General features: G+C 42.0%; 1 long non-coding RNA gene across 1 annotated transcript; it reads left to right on the top strand.

Annotated features, from left to right (window-relative positions):
* Window positions 1-1,755: 1,755 nt before the first annotated feature.
* LOC133378096 (uncharacterized) lies at window positions 1,756-11,242 on the top strand. Its single transcript, XR_009760855.1, has 3 exons — window positions 1,756-1,872; window positions 6,144-6,271; window positions 11,160-11,242. It is a non-coding gene; the product is annotated as an uncharacterized LOC133378096 (long non-coding RNA).
* Window positions 11,243-12,345: the final 1,103 nt, after the last annotated feature.

The raw sequence follows: 12,345 nt of genomic DNA, 5'->3' as shown, positions 1-12,345 counted from the left end.
AGTGCAGGTGCTCTTGCAACTCTGTAATGAGAAAAACCACAAGGTGGAATTCACCCTCCCCCCTCCACAAATTTTAAAGATGCAGAAGACCTCTTGGTTGCCAGGCCCAGTCTCCAAGAGGTCTTCTGTAAAAGTTGTGGAGGGGGGAGGGAGAATTCCACCTTGTGGTTTTTCCCATTACACAGTTGCAAGAACACCTGCACTTGGCTGACCTTCTCCTAAAGATACAGGATCAGTCTCAGGCCATGGACCTGGCAACCCTAATTACATTCATATCAGGCTGTTCTTCCCTCATGGGTCCCAAGATGGCATACATTTGGGTTGCAGGCCAACACCCATCCAGGCACTGACCAGGCCCAGGTCTAGAATAGAATGCACACTTGTGTGCTTGGAAGCCCAGATCAAAGGCTTTACTGGATGAAAGCTATAGCATCCAATGAGAAAGACACACATTTATTCCCAGAAACAGAAGCAGCATTGTGTACAATTAAACCACAAGCTCACATGTAAAAAGTAAATACCAACCTCTTAATTCATTACCATTGTGTATTACCAAAATGCACATAAACAGACAATTATCGCTTCAGCAATGTGGTGGCCTCCTGTGCCTTCAGACTATACCCTAGAATTCAGTTTTTCGCATAATATCTATGATTAGATGAAAAATATAGGTGTGGTATGTGTTCTGTGATGGCTCATTTACACGTTCCAGGCACCATGTGATGCTTCTGCAAGTAATGAAGAAAGGATGAAGAGACACCAGAATGATGCCCCCCCCATAATTTAAAGACTAATACTGAGCAGCGTTTCTCCAGCACTCTAAATACATGTGCTCCTCCACAAGAGGATAAACATATATTGGTGCTTGAAAAGAGCAGCCTGGTCCTACCATTGGTCAGAGTGAGGCTGCCGATTCTGGGTGTCATGAAAGGGTAGCAAAATGTGTGTTACTTAATTTTATATATATATATATATATATATTTACAGAGAGGGAGAGATGTGTATTTGTGGGATTTTCATGTGGGTGTCAAAATAACTTCTTACAGGTCCTGTGCACCACAATTTGTGGAAGTGGTTGGGCACCATTTGCTGGTCCCCTCCAGGCAGCAATATGTGTTAGACTCTTCCGGAAAAGGTTCAAATCATGGAAGGAAGAACTGCTGACCACCCCAGCCCCCAAAAGAAAAGAGAAGCCCTGTGAAAGTGGTATGGGAAGAGGAACCACATTGATATTGATGAAGAGGGGAGTTTGTGGAATTTAAGAGAAATTTCAACTAGAGGCAGGTATATCATGTTGTAGAATCATAGAATCATAGAATAGTAGAGTTGGAAGGGGCCTATAAGGCCATCGAGTCCAACCCCCTGCTCAATGCAGGAATCCAAATCAAAGCATTGTAGGTAGTGCCATGCCTGTGTTAATGTTAGAGTGTCTTTGGATATTGCAAAGCAGACCTTTGAAAGCATGTCATACTTCAATAGAACTTCATGTATTCACTACGAGGACATTTGCTTACATGAGGCAACTCCACCTCATGCTTGCTGGGCTGACATTGCTAACTTCACACCTCCCAGAATTTCCTCAGCCCTTTTCCCACAATCTTCTGCTAATCCTTTTGAATCTCTACTTGTATTTATGTTTATGAATTACGTTTATTTTATTTCCAATTTATCAGATTTGGAATACCTTTCTGTATGGTATGAAAGAAGTTACAATAAAAGTTTATTAACTTTTTTTTTTAAGCCTGTCATATTGCTGGGTGACCTTAGGCCAGTCACATCCTCTCAGCCTAACCTACCTTACAGGGTTGTTGTGAGCATAAAATGGAGAAGGAGGAGAACCATATGCGCCACCTTGAGCTCCTTGGAGGAAAGGTAGGATATAAATGTAATAAATAAATAAATAAATATCATCATCAGCAATAACAATTAACACTTCTTATTAATTACTACTATTATTATAACTCTATGTGTTACCTCATGCCCAAAGGTCTCAAGGCAAGTTAAACAGTAAACAACATTATTATTATGAACATGCAACAATCGTGACTAAAGGCAAACACACTAAAACATCCCTCCAAGTACACATTTCCTGCCACAAAATTATCACAAGTGATCTGCTACCTGAAGGTACAGCTTCATTCCACTTCATGATAAGGTTGGCCTTATCAAGAATTCTAAAACTAAATAAAAGCTGCCCAGCCCTTTTGCTCAGCTACAGCTAGCACAGACTGCAGCCAGCGCTGCCGCTGACCCCTCTCTTCCAGGTAATCTCCCATTTCTTCCACAAAGATTAACTCTGACAAAATCCATAAGCTTTCTCCTTTGAGCATCAGCTCTGTTTTCCTTTGTCAACAGCTCTTTACACCACACAAAGGGACCTGCATATTTCTACTGTTTAGCTAAAAGAAGGGAGCTTAGTGAAGCCATTCAAGGTGCCCCAGTGGTTTTTGTCTCCATTCAAGGGCTGTGATGCCTCCACATTAAAAACACTTAATCACTGGCCAGGACCTTTCAGCATAAGAGTCTCTTTGAACTCCTGGTTTCCAGTGGATCTGTAATTCTGTCTCTCTTTTTCTCCAGTTGAAACATGTTTGGGATTTGCTCAAAAACACGTGTTGACACCTGGGGACTGGAGCTTCACAGGCCAGGAATGGTATTCAACACGCAAGTGTTATAACTCTGAATGAGGGCCATTGCACACATTAGGCAGAGGCAAAGTCAGGTTCGCTGCATATGCTAAACCACCAAGTGTGCCTGTACTATACCCGTATTTGTGAGCACGTATTTGTTGCATTCACACTCAACTGTTGTTTCAGGGAATACCTACTGTGTTTTCAGCCAACGTGGCATGGTGGTTAGTGTCAGACTGGGACCTGGGAGACCAGGGTTCAATTCCCCACTCAGTCATGAAGTGCAGTGGTTGACATTGGGCTAGTCACTCTCTCTCAGCTAACCTACCTGACGGGGTTGTTGTGAGGATGAACTGGGATGTGGGATGGACCATGTACTCCATCTCAAGCTTGGAGGAAAGGCAGGAATATAAATAAGATAAGTGTATAACTTAAATGTGATTTGTGCCACTGGAGTGTGTCAACCAGGATTACAGAAACAATAGGGAGGGCAGATGAGCTTGCAGGAGATGGGAAAGCTGAGCAGAATTCTAATTTGCAGGGGGCCTTGTTTCCTCAAACCTGGGGAATTAATTGTTCTGCAAGCAAAACATCTCTCCCCCTTCCTACACACAACAGCTGCAAGGAAGGGAAGCGCAGGGATGCACAGATGCAAAGCTAGGCTGGTTTGAAGTCCTTTTGGTAAAATGGTTACTTAGTTGTCCAGGGTACCAAATATCTTTTCCCAAAGTAGCCCTCCTGTTCTGGGGATATCACATTTCCACATACTTGAACTGCAATATTTTGTCACTAGGACAACAGCTGTAGAGTTCTCAGTTCCCCAGTAGAAGAATGGCATTTATTTTATTTTTATTTATTTTATAAATATATTTGTATACCACTATTTTATTTAAAAACATCAACGTGGTTTACAGCAAACAAAAAACAAAAACAAAAAAACCATACAGTAAAGCCATTAAAGATACAGTAAAAACAAAGGTCAGCTATTGCAAAAAGACATTTTCTTAATTGCCTGCATAAGCCTGGCAGAACAGAAAGGTTTTTAAAAGGTGTTTAAAAGTTAAAACAGAAGGCGCCTGTTAAATCTCTGTTGGCAGAGCATTCCAGAGAACTGGGCCAACACTGAAGGCTGAAGGCTCGGTTTCATGTCGATGTTAGATGAGCCTTGCCAACTCGGGGGACAACTAAAGCTGTTTCTGAACATGAACGGGCCATAGCTGACAAAACTGGTAAAAGATACTCCTAGCTGCAGAGGATACCGGGCCTCTAGTGACAAAGCTGAATCCAGCCTCTCCTGAGACGTTATGGAGAAAAAGAGCTGGTGTTTATCTCCTTTGTACTCTCATCCTTAAAAATCCTTAGAAACCCTATGTATGTATTTAGGTTTACAGTCTCAGGGCACACCAAACAGTAATTTTAAATGTATATGATGAGCAGTGGCAGCCACAGAGGGTATGCAGCAAAGGTGTAGTGGTCCTGGATCTCAGGGGGTCTTAGACCCCTTACTTTTTTGAGAGAAGGGTCCCAGCAAGGTCCCTATGTCTCCAGCATCTGATGAGCCAATCAGCTTGAAAGGGGAGTGTGTTAGCCACTGAGAAGAGTCTTCTAACATACTTCTTTGTTCTTTTTGCTGATTGGAGCCCATCAGAGTAAAAGGTGAGTCAGCCACTGAGAAGAGTTTTCTCAGTAGCTAACAGTCTCCCCCTTTCATGCTTATTGGCTCCTAGGGATGCTTGTTGTTATGGGAGGAGGTATTAACAAGGGAATCTAATTCTCAACCCAGCAGCAGAAAGAAAAAAAGTATGGGTGTGTCTATCATGAAGGAACCCTGCACTTCTGAATTTTCCACTACACTACTGGTGTGCAGTACACAAAGGATCACAGGTTGGGGGCCCACCAAACCAGAATTTTTCTTAAATTAGCACATCCAGTAATTTAATCATACACAATGGTTATACAATAATTTCAGATTGTTTTTATTTTTTTAATCTATTATTGAGTCTGAAGCACATCTGGCACTACCAGTGAGAGAGGCACATAGTGGGAGTTTCCCCGAGACTAAGACATATAGTGACATCGAGGCACATGTTTTCTGCCATCTGACTTTCTGCTACTTTTTGGAGAGTGCAGGTCTGAAGGTTTATTTACTTTGAACGGATTGTCCCATATCACCCAATGCTGGCTATTCGTCTTTAGAGTAACTTTATTTATTATTTATTACATCAGAACATATCCTGAAGCCCAATGGCGTTACATGAAAAGCAATAAATTACAAGTCACTTCCATGAAAACATTGAACTCAGTGAAATACAAATAATCTTTAAAAAGCACAGGTGGGAGAGTCTTCAAATGTATAGGTTCCAGCAGTTTGAGATTCAAACACCCAGCAGGGCTTGACATCTTTACTAAATAGGCCATTGGAAAAGATCTGGCAGAACTCCCTTGGGGGGATACTCCACAATAACACAAAGCCTCTTTGTACTGGGTAAGCAGCCATCCTAAAAGTCTAATCTTGACTCAGGAGACAGAAGCACCCAAAGAAGGGTGTCATCTCTAGATTTTTAAATCATGGTGGGAGGGGGGGCACAAATGTGAAAAGAGATTCCTGGAATGATCGCAGACCCAGCCATAAAATTATTTAAAGCATAAAAACGGCACCTTGGTTTTAGCCCAGAAATGCTCTAAGAACGGGTACAAATACTTTCACAGAAGCCAGACCCAACAGCAACTGAGCTGCTGCATCGTAGACCAGTTGAAGTTTCAGGATTGTCTTCAAAGGCATCCCTTTGTAAAGTGCATTCACAAAGTAGCGAAATTGTGAAGTTACCTGGATATGCAGTACAGAGTCTGGTTTTTATTTTCCAAGGGTGCAGCTGATGCACCAACAAAGCTAGTAAAAGGTAGTATTGGATCCAGAACACTCTCAGTCTGTGATCCTGTTCCTACTAGGGTGGGTATCACTCTGTCCAGGAGAAGATATGTCAAATTGATCAGTGGACCACCTGCTGAAACTTTCTCCATCGTGCCCAAAATAAGCTGTCTTTTATCCATGCTCATCCAGCCCATTCAGTTATTTGTTCAGAGGACTTCACTGCCTTACCCGGGTCCACTGGAACAGAGATAGTCAAGGTCAGCAATATTTTTTTCTAGTTGCTTCTCTGATTTGCTAAAATCAGAATCAGTTCACACAGGAGCCATGCTAAGGGGAGCTGGAAGAAGCTTGTGTGACATATGGACAAGGAAAAAGGGGATGCTTGACTCACCAACATGCCATGGCATGGCGCTTTTAAAATACTGGCTACAGGGAATTGGGCTCTATTATGCCACCATTTCCATCAGCTGTGATGCAGCACAAACATATGTAAAATAGGGAGATGTTCAGGACACTTTGAAAGGGCTAGCATTTCACTGGTAGCTCTGCACTTTATTTTTGCTCTGGAATACCATTGTTTATTATTAGAGCTTTTGGTTATTTGGGTATTATGTATATCTCATTTAAGTTCTTTTCCACAGATGTTGAAATCTACTTCTGCTGCATTGAGACCTGTACAACCACATTCTCCCAAGTCGCATCACCATCCTCCCTCCCTCTAAACTACATCTGTGTGCTGAGCTACCAGACAGGGATGCATACATATAGTGTATGTATTATTTGCAGAAGCTATGAATGCCTTATTCAGTAGTAATTGCCCAAACAAAAGCTAGCTGTTTTGGGCCCTCAACTGTACTTAAGGTAACAGTGGGCCTACTGCTTACAATTATAATAAACTTTAGCTTTCATAACAGTGCTCCAGAGAATTCAAAGTGCTTTGTATCCATTGCTCTGGAAATCTTTACCACAGCCCTGGGTCCTCAGTATTATTGTCCCCACATTGCAGCTTGAGTGGTGGGTTTTCCCTATGTCCATGTGAAACCCAAGCCTATACATGTTTATTGTGTTGACATTTATTCAGGAGTAAGTCTCACTAAGGTTCATTGGGCTTACTTCCACAAGTAAGAGAGGATTGCAGCCCTAGAGAATGAGTTGAGGGGGCGAGATGTGAAGCAGAGACTTCCTGGCTCACAGCCTAAGTCACTACAGAGCATAAGCAAACAGGACTTTTGGTTTACCCAAATGGACCACAACTGTGGCTGTGTACACACCGTACATTTAAAGCACGTTATGTTGCCCAACGAATCCTAGGAACTATAGTTTACCCCTCACAGAGCTACAATTCCCAATACCCTTTTAAAAAAACTATAGTTCCCAGGGGAAATAATGTGCTTTAAATGTGTTTTAAAATGTATGGTGTGTACACAGCCAGAGTGGAGTGCTCCTGTGCCAGCCAGCCATGTCCTCTACGATGCTCTATTCCATTTTCCCTCCCACCTGCTTCTCCATTTTCTCCTTCCCACAGTCACTCAGCATTCCATCGCTGCTAAGCACAGTTTCATGAGCCAAGCAGGGAGGGGGTGGATAGACAAGAGTGAAACAGAGGACTTGGACTTGGACTGGGAACCTGGGGAGGGGCAGATAGCAGGATGAACTCAAAGGGCACCCCAGCCCTCATCTTGGACAGCTCAGCCCCCTTAGCTCCTGATCCCTCCGTGGAAGCAGCGCAGCTGCCACCACCACTGCAGCCATCAGATGTTTCCCAGCTGAGCGCTGCCCAGCTTCCCCCACCCGAACTGTCAGTTAGCAGCCCCGCTGTCAGAGATGAAAGCTGAGGTCACACTACCTTCGCCTTGTGCTTGGAGGTGTTGGAAGCTGGAAACTCAACAGACTGAGCTGAGGAGCCTGCGTGTGCACACGTGATCCAAGCCTACTTAAGGGGACTCCGGGGGGAGAACCCAGTTGCTGAGTCAATGTCTTAGACCCGCGAAGACATGGTTAGTCAGTGTTAGTTCAGGGCAAAAATCCCTAGAAGGTGTAGTTAGGTTAATGAGGCGCACAGCTTTCGATGTATCTATAACTTTAATAAAAAGAGAAAAAACCACAGACGCATCTGAGATGGAGTCCTTCGACTTCGGACAGGACATTCAGTCCCCATTGGGCTGTTTTGAGAGTTCCCTCCACCACTTAGGATCCCTCCTGCAAACTTTCTTGGGTGTAGGTGGTGCCATTTTGACCCGGACTCACACCTGAACCTTGGAAAGAGAAGGAATTTTGGCTACCCAGTGGTCTTTGATAAGGCACATTATCTCTCAGTCCTCCTGTAAAATGGGGATACAATCATTTCATTTAGTCTCAGCAAAAAAAAGAAAAAGAGGAGAGAGAGGCCTGTGCCTAGGCTGTCTTCATTACTCCCCATTTAAAAGCCATCTCTGTAAAATTTCAGACACCGTTAGACGTGGGAGGATAGGGCTGGTTAAATACACCTGGCTGGTGTCTTTGTTTTGTTTGTTTTTCAAATTATATGTACACACCAGGCTGCAAACATCAGTCAGGCAGTCGATCTTTATTGCGGTCATTGACCAAAACACAAGTAAATACAAAAAATATCTATAAGAACAAAAGATAAAATATTAAAATATTAAATATTAAAAGCTTGTCAGACGATATTAGTTTTCTGAAGTTTGTAATTTCCTTAAGTTTATAGTAATGGCACAAAATTTGGCAACCATTTCGGTTATGTATGGTGAGTTGTCCGCAAGTAAGTAATTTGCGTAGAAATCTTCGCTTCTTCCCAGTAGGTGAGTGATTAAAGGTGTAATTAAGTGGTGCCTAGGTTCACAATAGTATGGGCAATAGAAAAGTACGTGGGTTAATGTCTCTACCACCCCCTCATCACAAGGGCACTTTCTATCGGAGTAAGGTATTTTATTAAATCTGCCTTCTAGTATTGCAGATGGTAGGCAGTTGAATCTTGCCATTGTGAATGCCTTGCGATGTTTCGATAGGGATAATTTTGTTAAATATGGCATGGCAAGTTGAGGGTTAGTATTATAGATGTGTTTTTTAACAAGCATCCAGTGCTGTTGGAGATCTCTATCATTAATACGTAAGAGGATGTGCTCCTTGGCTTTTATATGACCCATTTTCAAAATTTCCGGGATTGAGAAGCCTAGGTGGTTCAGCTTATTAGTAATCATCTTATTCCATGGAGAGTGAAATTTGTGTTGTAGTATCTGGGGTGCTAGACCAATTGGGTTGAACGTCAGTTTAAGCCATGTATTAATCCTGAGTATCCATACACGTGACTCTATAGAAGGAAGTCCAGCTTCTAGTCTTAACATGAAGCTGGGAACACATGTGGGTACTGCGAGTATGGATCTAAGATATTTTGAACTACTTCTAAAGACCTAAATTTTTCACTAGTTAATACCTGGGAGCCATACAATAGCTGTGGGATTATTTTCGCTTTGAAAATTTTTATGGCTGCGATGGGGATTTGGCCTCCTTTGTTATAATAAAAAGATAATAAAGCCTTCATGGTTCTTTTGGCATTAGAAACTACTTGTTTCACATGTAAAGACCACGAACCTGAGGCTTGGAAGGTCATTCCAAGGTATTTGTACGCATTTACTTGTTCAATTTGATAGCCATTTATACGCCAAGTATGTTTTATTCTTTTATTAGTGAAGATCAGGGTCTTTGATTTTTCGTAGTTAATCGAAAGGGCTTCTTGTTTACAAAATAGGGCTACTGAGGACAGTAGTTGCCTAAGACCAACCTGGGTTCTTGAGATCAGGACAATATCATCCGCGTGTAACAAAATAGGTCTAGCAGTCTCCATTAGACTGGGCGGGTGGGATGATATTTGTGATAATCTTTGAACTATTGGGTTGATATATATATTAAATAGTAATGGAGCAAGGATACATCCCTGTTTGACCCCTTTATAAGTGGGGATTGGGTTCGTTAGCTGCCCATTATTACTGCATCTGACTCTAAGGGATGTATTTTTATATAGGGCTTGTATAAGAGTCAGTAGGCGTGTATCGATGTTAGATTTAGCAAGCTTGTTCCAAAGCCTCTCTCTAGAGATAGAATCAAATGCTGTTTTTAGATCTATAAAGGCAGTATACAGCTCTCTCCTAGATTCACTTTTGTATTTATTAACAAAGTGTTGGAGAATCAATGCGTGGTCTATAGTTGAGCGGCCTGTCCTAAATCCAGCTTGTTCTGGGGCCAGTATTTCATTTTGCTCCGTCCATGAGATTAGCTTATCATAGAGATGTGCTGAGTATAATTTACTAACGATGTTTAGAAGGCTAATAGGATGAAAATTCACCGGATCGTGCCTCGAGCCTTTTTTATGAATTGGAACAATTATTGCTGTGCCCCAATCGCTAGGTATTTCCATTGAATAATCAATGTGCGTAAAAACAGCAGCAAGCAAGGGGGCCCACCAATCTAAGTTTGATTTGAATAGTTCGGGTGGAATGTTATCCAAACCAGGGGCTTTATTAGCTTTTAGTTTATTAATAAGTTCTATTATTTTGTTTACATTTACCGGGTCCCATTTAGGGATATCGCTTAGGGATACATCAATCTCACTGCAGTTACTATCTTTTTTATAGATTTTAGTAAAATAGTTCTCCCATTCCTTGGGAGGAACATAGCAACCCATATTAGGGCAAGACATCAAGTCCCCATGTTTTGCCCTGAGGTAGCTTTTCAAAGTGATCTGTAACTGTTGTTGTATTGGTGGGGCGGAGGGAGGGCAAGCAGTTGCTGGTAAAATAACTGGATGGTACAAGGCCCATAGAGCCAAAGGGGGCACCAGAATGGGGAAAAGAAGAGCAAAGTGGCTCCCAGGGTGGGTTATCCCTCCCTCCCATCCGTCCTTCTTCATAGCCCCCTCCCCCAGTTGCTGGAGCCTTCACATGAAATATAGCATGGGTTCCCAAACTATGGTCTGTAGACCACAACTGGTCTGCGGGCTTCATTCAGGTGGCCTGTGATGTCTCCACATTAAATATTCATTTTCATTTGTAATGGTATTTTTTATTGCTTCTGTTATTTCTTGCATTGTATTTGATTGTATTACCATTTGAATTCTATGCATTGTAATACAGTAAAATACTATATAAGCAACAGAAGCAATAAAAATACAATTAAAATGCATACAGCAACTAGCCCAGGGCAATCATTAGAAGTGTTACAAGATCCCCCAAGATTCTCAGCAATTTTCAAGTGGTTGGGGGGGGGGAGTTAGTTTCCACGTATTATTCACTGGTGGTGGTGGGGAGCGGCAATGACTCTGTCAACTCCTGGGGACTGTGACTGAATCACAAACTGGAAACCGAAATATAGCTGCATTCTTAAATGTGTTTACTTGAAAGTTAACTCCACCAAGTCAAACAGGATAGAAGTATGGGATAGGAGTATTAATGCAAACTATATTGTTTCTTTTTCTTTCAAAAATCTAATATGTGCAATAAAGCTTGGGCGACCTCCAGAAATGCACTTTGACCCTTCTGTCTCTACCCTTCCCCTCCTTTTTTTAACTGGTGCTATCACTACATTCATCTCTACATGATCCTTAGTTATGTGCTCTCTCAACAAGCAGAGATGACATCTTGCTTTCTTTTTTTTCCTGGCAGGGTCCTATGCCTTTATCACCTACCTGGAAGCTGGCAGGATTTTAAGAGTTGAAGAATTTTTGCCTCTCATGCGCCAATTAAAGGTACGAAATGCCAGCCTGGGAAAAAAGGTGGGTACCCTACCCACCACCAGTGAGGCAATCTCTGGCTCCAGATACTTTGTGAAAACCAGTTCTAAATGCATCTGTTATTCAGGAGAAGATAAATGATCTAATTAGAATCGAAAGACTGTAATCAAGCTAATTATTTAAAAGGCTGCAAGAACCAACATGCAGGATTCCCAAGGTTACACCCAGCCCATGTACGGTATTGATAATCTGAAAATATATTCTTAAAATTCAAAGGCATCACTGTAGGCTTGTATTTGAGAAGAGGGTGTAAAGAGTTTAGGGTTTGTTTTTTTTTAGGAAAACACTGTATTTCCAGTGGACTAGCCCAACACTGAAATAGTTTGGTTTCAAAGTACAGTTTAATGGAGTTTGCCCCACCCAGCTACACAGCAAAACTTGCTTTGTACATTGAACTTGAAATGGGTCTAACTACATTGTACTAAAAAAACCCTCCTTATTATATTACAAAAAAGGACTTGGGTAAAGGTTTTCATATATTTTAATATCTTTGGTGTATATCTGACTTACAGAGCAACCCTAAGTATAGGAAGCCTGGGTAACTTAGGCCGGCATCATTTATACTACCCGAAGTTACCTGTATTCCAAACTCAGTTCAAGAACCTCTGGGAGGGTCTACTGCCAGCTGAACCAACAGGTGAGTGTGGGCCCTAGGTCACATGGCTGAGCTGAACAAGGTTTGGAAGAGGTGTAAGTCTCTCCTTGCCTCATGTTACCCCCGCCATGCCCTCAGAATGCTCCTTTTTGAGACACTTACACTGGTGTAACTTAAGTTCTGCCAGCTGAGCCCTGGCGAGCCTGGGTGAGGGACTTACTCAGGCATGCAGGAAAGCCTAAGATCCACCAAATCCAAACTCACTTGTCCCAGTAGATTTTGGGTTTGGATTGTACTGTAAAATCATGCTTGAGCAGACCCATTAAAACCAATGGACATTACTAACTTGTCTACTATTTCAGTGGGTGTTTCACTATGCATCAGTTGGATACAAACAATTAATTCCTTTTAACATATCTCAACCAACCAAGTAGTTTAAAAAGATGGAGCCAAATTCTTGTCT

This window comes from Rhineura floridana, chromosome 2 (assembly GCF_030035675.1).
Source record: "Rhineura floridana isolate rRhiFlo1 chromosome 2, rRhiFlo1.hap2, whole genome shotgun sequence".
Classification (NCBI taxonomy): Eukaryota; Metazoa; Chordata; class Lepidosauria; order Squamata; family Rhineuridae; genus Rhineura; species Rhineura floridana.
This window is presented reverse-complemented; position numbering and strand designations above follow the sequence as displayed.